Here is a 7,810-nt window from a genome sequence, read left to right as displayed (position 1 = left end):
CAGTCTAAAGTTAATGTGGCTCATTCATGTATGCGTTTCCTTCACAAGACATTAACTGATGGACTGGAGTGCTGTGGATTATTGTGATGTTTTTATCAGCTGTTTGGACTCTCAGTCTGACGGCACCCATTCACTTCCATTGCAGAGAGGGTGATGTATTGCTACATTTCTCCAAATCTGATAAAGAAACAAACTTATCTACATCTTGGATGATGTGAATTTTCCTTTTTGGGTAAACTATTCCTTTAATGATTCAGATCAATTTAGGTAAATAATGAGTTGTAGTTACCGTGATTAATGTTACTCCAACACCGTTGTTTGCAGATTTTTTAAAAATCTATTTGTAGATTGTGTTTTGTTTTTACCAGTTGTAATATCTATTTGTGACTTTTAGTCTGTTCATTTTCAATGTTTTTGGAATCAATTTACCCCCATAAATCCGGGCAGTATCAAGTAGGTATCGCTGCAGCCCGGAGACCTCCAAGTGGGAGTGTTGACGCACAGGTGGCGCTGTTTCTTAGTTTTTTGTCCTCACAGTGGGAGTGTTCCTCCTCATTCGAGGGTTTCCTCTCCTTCTCCAGCGCTGCTGTCATTCACAATGAGAAAAGACACAAAGGCAGATCACAGATGAAGGTGTACAGCTCAAAGCTGGTTTAAGTGAGGGTTTGTTTCAGCGGAGGCTCGTCTGATCAGACGCCTCGCGCAGGTGCTTCGTTTCCCGCATCGATCAGCTGAGCATCCGACGGTAAGACAGCTCTTCATTTACATCACTCACATGAACACTGCTGCTCACACTCGTGCACTGCATGACACGTCTCAGTAAACTCGTGTATTAGCCGAATCAGTCCTGGTAAGTAGAAACCACTTTTTTTTGTATAGTAACTGGTTTCATACGATGGTAATGCAGCAGATTTAGTCGCTAGTCTACACGATCCTGGTCATATTCCGAGGTGATATATGAAGACATAACGTCAGTGTGTTGTGTATCCTCTGTTTTCTGCATTATGGCACAGCAGATTTACAGAAATGCTGTGCAAACTGTTGAACAGCAGCACATTTTAGGAAGTACTTCAAATTCATTCTGTTTTGACTTGTCTTTATTAACAGACGAGTCACTTATTGTCATGAAAGTGTGAAAGTCTTTGCATTGCACTGCACACACGCCCGTGTGAAATAGAATTCATTAAACACTAGTTCCGGTTCTTAATTCGGATTGGATGATCCGGTTCGTAAAGCGCACAGTGTGAACGCGCATTTCGTATTAATGGGCAAAAGTGTTGTTGCTGGGCAACTATAAACAGCCAATAGTTGATATATGAGTTAGAATAATTATTATTAATGTCTTATATACTGATGTGTTATTATTCACTAATTAAATTATATCATATTGCGATTTTTTGTTTTTAATCTTGTACCCAGCTTTGCATATTACTTGATTTAACAGACTTCTCTCTGATAATTAATTCTGGTTTGTTACAGAGAACTGCTACAATCATGGGCAGGCTGATTATCATGAGCTAAAACTAAAACCATGAAAAAAATGTTACAACATTTCTTATTTTTGTTTAGTTTAATTTGAAGTACTAAAATAATCAAAAGCAAATAAATAAAAACTAATTACTAAAATGATATAAACATTTGTATTTGAAAAAAAAGAAAAAAAAGATAACAAAATTACTAAAACTTAACTCAAATTAAAGTGAAAACAGTTATGTATATATAAAAGCACACACATACAGCATATATTTTGAAAATATTTATACCTATTTACATGCATATGTTTATATTCTAATTATATTCAAATTTCTAATTATATATATATAACAATTAATATTGTTTAAAATATAAAGTACATATTTATCTTGAATATATACATGCATTTGTGTGTATTTTTATATACACTACAAATATGCACAGTACACACACATTTATTATGTAAAGAATTTTTATTTTTTAAAAACATTTTACAGTATTACTATTCAATGTCTTTTCATCATGACACTGTAACTATATACACATCTGACTGCAAATATCATCTTTCTCCACTGATGATGGTCCAAAAATGTCTGTGTATTGTGATAAAATAATATTTTTTTGCATGCATTTACATACGATATAAATAGCAGTCAGAGACAGGATAGTTTCTTCACTCTGCAGATGTAGATGTAGGTCAGGCCTGTCTGTCTGCGATGCCGTTTGCAGAAGAGAGAACTGAACTGTACGAAATCAAAGTCACGCCGCTGCCTCCTGATCTGCTCTGAAGCGTGCACATATTAATGTGGTGGTATTATGGTGATATTTCAGATTGCAGACCTGTTTACTAGGATTACTTTTGGAATAAACCTTTTAATAATGAATAACAATTTTATATTTAATAATTGAGATTTTATTTTAGCCAATTTAGACAGTAGAACCACATGATTAATACATTAATACAAAACTGAGAGCTAAAGTTATACACTGATGGACTGCTAGTAAAGTAAAAGTAGTAGTAGTCTAGATTGGAAAAAAAACCATCACCTCCAATTAAAAGATCACTGCAGTTTTAAAGAGAGGTCTTATGATTGCCTTCGGAAACTTCCTACTTCCCACATCTGAAGATGTCATCATGAGTTTGTGGTGTTCAAGTGCTTTATTGTTGGAAAGAAGAACAGACATCATGGTGGACAGCCATGCTTGCTTGTTTCTTTGGGAAACTTTATTAAAGCCAAAAGGTGTAGATTGGAAGATATGTAGAAATGTAGCATCCCATTCATTGGTAACAATATAAACATTCACAGCACTATCTAGATATTCAGCTCCCAGGTGTAAAAATACAAGGCAGTTCATGTCCAATTTCAGACTAGGAAACTCATACCATGTGAAGGCAGCATTCATTTGGACATTTTTTACCATCATGAAAATCACTTAACCACACACTCTCAGAAAAAAAAGGTACAAAAGCTGTCACTGGGGCAGTACCTTTTCAAAAGGTACACTTTTGTACCTTTTAAGTACTAAGATGTACACTTTAGGTACATATATGTACCTTTAAAGAACCAACATGAACTCTTTAGGTACAAAGTTGTGCCTTTTATAAAGGTACCACTACAGTGACAACTTTTGTACCTTTTTTCTGAGAGTGGCAACTGTCAGTTTCTTTTGTGAAACTAAGTAACAAAATGTAGCTCTTTGAGTCAAGCATGCATTCCTTTAAAACCTTCAAGACCCTCCAAAGGTCTGCAATTTGAGAAAACCACAAAATAACACAAAGCACAAAAAAGCAAAACAAAACCATATACAACAACACAAAGCCAAGAAATACGGAAGAACATACAGTGAAACAACACAAAAAACGCAAAACAACAAACGATATAAAACAACAAAAAGCAAAGAAAAACAAAGAAAAACATAAAACAACATAAAACAACAAACAAAATGTATCAAACTTTTAAATAACTAATTTTGTTGTGTTGATTGAGCAAAAAAACAAACAAAAAAAACTACTACTAATTTAAATTTTCCGGTATAACAAAATAGTTTGCTCATATATGTAATTTAAAAAAAAAATGTAACTTTATTTGTGTTCTTCTGAGAATTTTCTCATTTTGTAGAAGAATGTGACATTTAAAAAAAAAAAAAAAAGTCACTTGCATTCTGTCGAATCAAGAGGTTTAATTAAAAAAAAAACTCTTTTCATAACAAAACAAAATAGATTGTACATCTAGTCAGTCAGATAACAGGAGCCTCAGGCTTGTGTGAAGGCTGCTGCATTTGCATTCGTTCCTTCAAGTGTTTATTGTCAGATCAGCAGATCAGAATACAGTCACCATGTATTTTGTAAGCATCCCTTCAGTCACAGTGCAGCGGGGGAGGCAGGATCATCTTCGCCCTGCGGCGTGACATGCGAGACATGCAGGCAGGAGAGTAGTTTAGTCAGCAGACGCTCATATCACAGCTGGCCAGAAAGAAAGGAAACCACCTACATCTAAACACCTCTGCAATACAACCCTGATACTTTCTACAGAAAGATTCAGACACGACAGAACGGTGGGGAGAGTATTTCAATGCAAGCTCTTGGTTGATTGTGTTCGGTCATCATCATGGACATGATCTGCATCTGTATTCTGTATTTGCTCATTGCTAGTACATCAGCCACAGAACAACCACTCTTCAGGGCTTTTATGGGATTGTGGTCTCATGCTAATTTGCCCTATTTAATAAATCTGGCCCTAAGTCCATAATCATACTGTTCAGTCAATATTATAACATTATTGACATAATGTTTATACTCTATATAGCCAGAGGAGAGCTGGACCCCTGATGGAGCCAACTTTATCCAACATCAAATCGAGTTTTTCTTTGCTTGCCACATCCGCCTTTGGTTCAAAGATAAAGATAAAGTGATAAAACATGATTTCCTATCAGACTCTTGATGAAACTGCTTAGGGGTGTGCGATATGACCAAAACAGTGATACTCATCACCTGCTAGTAATTCTGGCAGAACGTGGGTTTGTCACTACACCAGAGTATTTCTAAAGTCGACAGCTATTACTGTTTACTCACATAAAACAATATATAAGCTACCTCTACTGTATTATAGCTGATTGTAGACTGTCCTACGGTCAGCTTTAAACTGATAAATTGTGCGCTATAAGACATTAAAGCACTATAGACCTTAACGTAATACTATTACATTGTCTTGACTTCTAGAAACTACATGGGTCAAAGGTTTGGGGTCAGTAAGAAGTCTCTTATGCTCACTAAGGCTGTGTTTATTTGATCCGAATTAAGGTAAAAACAGTCATATTGTGAAATATTATTAGAATATAAAATAACTGTTTTATATATGAAACTATAGGGTACAGTCAAATATAATTGGTTGCTGTGATCAAAGCTGAATTTTCAGCATCATTATTGTATAAGATTCGTCAGATTTTCTCCATCTGTGTTTTAGAAATGAGTGAATACAGGTCTATAGAACAAATGCAAGCTTTTAGAAGTGCATCGTACCGTTTTGCGACCTAGTTCTGCATCATATGATCCAACAGCAAAACAAAAACATCTTTATTTGGTGCTAATCACAGAAATCTGGTCAAGTACCACTGAGTGAGTGATTGCACCATTGTTATTCAGGGCAAAACAAGAGTGTATTCTAGGATTGTTTTAATACAGAGACTGTGAAATCGCATTTTCCTCTTAAACCATTGTATTTTGGTGTGAGTTACAGCTCGAGTGGAGAATGCTCAGGAACGTCCTAATCTAATCTAGCCTCCATATGTTTCTCTTTAAGAGATCCTCCCAGGCTTAAGACCCTTCGTCTGTGCGATGGTCAGAAATTCCTTGCGTAATTGCATCTTGGCACCTGTCCTCGAGTGTTTGTGGCATTGCAGCTTTAATTTAGTTTTGGCCTTTGCAGAAGAGCCGAACATACTTTAGTTCATTCAATTATAGAGCAGGGGTTGAATTGATGTAAATTATATTAAACAATGTGGAACATTCAGAGGTTGTTTTTTCTAAGGCAAGCATCACTTATAGTTCTGTAAGTATTAAACTTGCTACATGAAAAACGTGCCTCCGCTACATTTTTGCTGTAGACAACAACAACTTTTATTCCCTTTTCACACAAATAATGATTACAGAGGCAAATTATCAATTAATAAAGATTTAGTTACTTGCACAATACTATTGTTTACACTTTTATCACAGTGCATTATTTATAAACAAATATATTTTGATGTTTCCTTCACAAAACCAGCTCCATATGTATGGCTTATCAAAAAAAGTAAAATTGCTCGTTAGCGCACCTGGTACACCATTGAGTTTGTGATGCAGGGCTTTTGGTTACGAGTCTCGTGATACATGAGATGAGATAAAAGAACTGAAAGACTACAATTGCATGGTTCCTTAAGGAAGTTTGTTTTTATCATGTTTGAGATTTCATTAACTTTTCCGAACTTCTACAATACATACAACAAATAACGTAATAACTGAACATGCTTTTCGTGCATTCATTCACTTTGGTGAAGTGCAGATATTTCCCCTCCTGTTCATTACGAACGTATGATGTGTGTGTGTTTTACATCAGCTCAAGACAGAGTCTGTGGGCTCAAAGTGAGACTCACACTTGTCACTTTACAGTTAAGACTTTGCAACTTGTCAATCAAATGACGTAAATGTTTACAGTGCTTCGCTAATTTGGTCTGTATGCATTATGCGTGAAGTCCAGTGCCGTTATTTTGAAGAAAAAGTCAAAATGGTAGTTCAAAGCATATGCAAAACTCAAAAGTTTTTAAAAAGGTTTGGAATGACATGAGATGAGGTAAATAAATAAATGTCAGATATCATATACAGAGTGTCACAAAGGCACTAAAGGCAGCAGGGTTGTGTGCCATTCAGAACTGAATTCATGAAACTTCCATATTTAATTTAGTTTTTATTCAGTTTTTTAAAATCTGCATAAAAGCCACACTAAAAGACGCCTGCTTTGAGATGCCAACAAAAATAGGATAAGCAGGTACCCTGTTTGTAGATGAATCAAGAGCGACTGAAACCATTGTCAATCAGCGTGCATCCTGTTTTCAGCGGCTGTGCACGCGAACGATCAGCCTTCAAGCTTGGCTTCTTCAAGATGATTTAAAATCAAGCTCATTCTTGGTTTTTGTTCTTGGCTCATACATCTCTCTGAAGGCTTCTGCACTTCCATTCTTTTCAATAACCAGAAAGATTCATAATTGTTTAAAAAAATAGGCGCAAATACTAAAACTTTCTTTGTGGTCAGAGCTGTACTGGATAAAAGTGAAGTGAACCTGCAATAGAGATTGAAACTAGATGTGTTGGATCTCTTGTGCGTTTGGCATAGTGTCAGTCATGAGCCAGTTATGATATTGTGATGCACTGCGATCTATTGAATTGCAACACATCACTTTGTTATATCATATCATGAGATATTTGCTGATACCAAGCTGTGGTGTGAAATTAGCTCATATGAGATCATTTAAGACATACATCTTAAATATATAGTACACTAATAACAGCACTTCTTCAGGACTTTGCTAGGTGTAATTCCTAAAAATATAAAAAAGCTATTTCCATGATTGGGTAAAATGGTTAGGAAGAATCTTAGAGACTTCTTCACAAGCCAAAAAGGCCAAATTGGGTCTAGGCAGACAGTGATGGCTTTATTAAGCAACTGGTCAGTCATCAGTAGTATCTGGGTCATTGCCTTACGGAGAGATGAGACACTGATGTTTCCTTTGCTAGCTGGCTGTAATGGTAGTATAAGGCATGCTTTGTTACCACTTTCTTTGTAAAGGGAAATTAACCCTCTACCACAGCCATGCAGCCATGCTAACATATCGTGCCAGACTTGGTGACATTTGTGGTCAAACATCCTTTCTTGCATGCTGCAAGGTGTAGCATTCTGCATCACGTATCTCAAGTGACAAGTCACACGGTTGCATTGAACAACATCTTCAGTTCTCTAGTATAACAAAAACAATGTCTTTAAGGAATATTTTCACTTCAATATTATGCACCCTAATGTGCACTATATATGTCACTGCTGAGGTCATGTGTTCAAAGCCTAGAGAACGCATGCATTAATTAATAGTATATTAATAGTAATTTATTTAATTAGTATTATCGTGCCAATCAACTGCCAGACCTTTAAAGGGGAAGCACTGCTCTGTTATGCTGCATGAAGCAATGGAAAAATCATGGTCGTGCAAATCTTAATGACTGGAAATCTCATATTTGTTGGAGAATGAAGATAAAAAAACATATGTTTGTTTGGAAGGTTTTTGTGAAACTTAAAGAGGACCAGCTTAG

The 7,810-nt window shown here is 35.9% G+C and overlaps 1 protein-coding gene across 1 annotated transcript in view; it reads left to right on the top strand.

Annotated features, from left to right (window-relative positions):
- Positions 1-539: 539 nt before the first annotated feature.
- Positions 540-7,810, top strand: part of LOC127966704 (CDC42 small effector protein 2) — a 29,230-nt gene continuing 21,959 nt past the window's right edge. The window contains exon 1 of the mRNA XM_052567888.1: positions 540-745. The gene's annotated coding sequence lies outside the window, so the exon portion shown is untranslated. The remainder of the gene's footprint in view (positions 746-7,810) is intronic.

The sequence above is a fragment of the Carassius gibelio genome, chromosome B10 (genome assembly GCF_023724105.1).
Source record: "Carassius gibelio isolate Cgi1373 ecotype wild population from Czech Republic chromosome B10, carGib1.2-hapl.c, whole genome shotgun sequence".
Lineage (NCBI taxonomy): Eukaryota > Metazoa > Chordata > Actinopteri > Cypriniformes > Cyprinidae > Carassius > Carassius gibelio.
The sequence above is the reverse complement of the archived record's forward strand: the minus strand, read 5'-3'. Positions and strand labels throughout refer to the sequence as shown.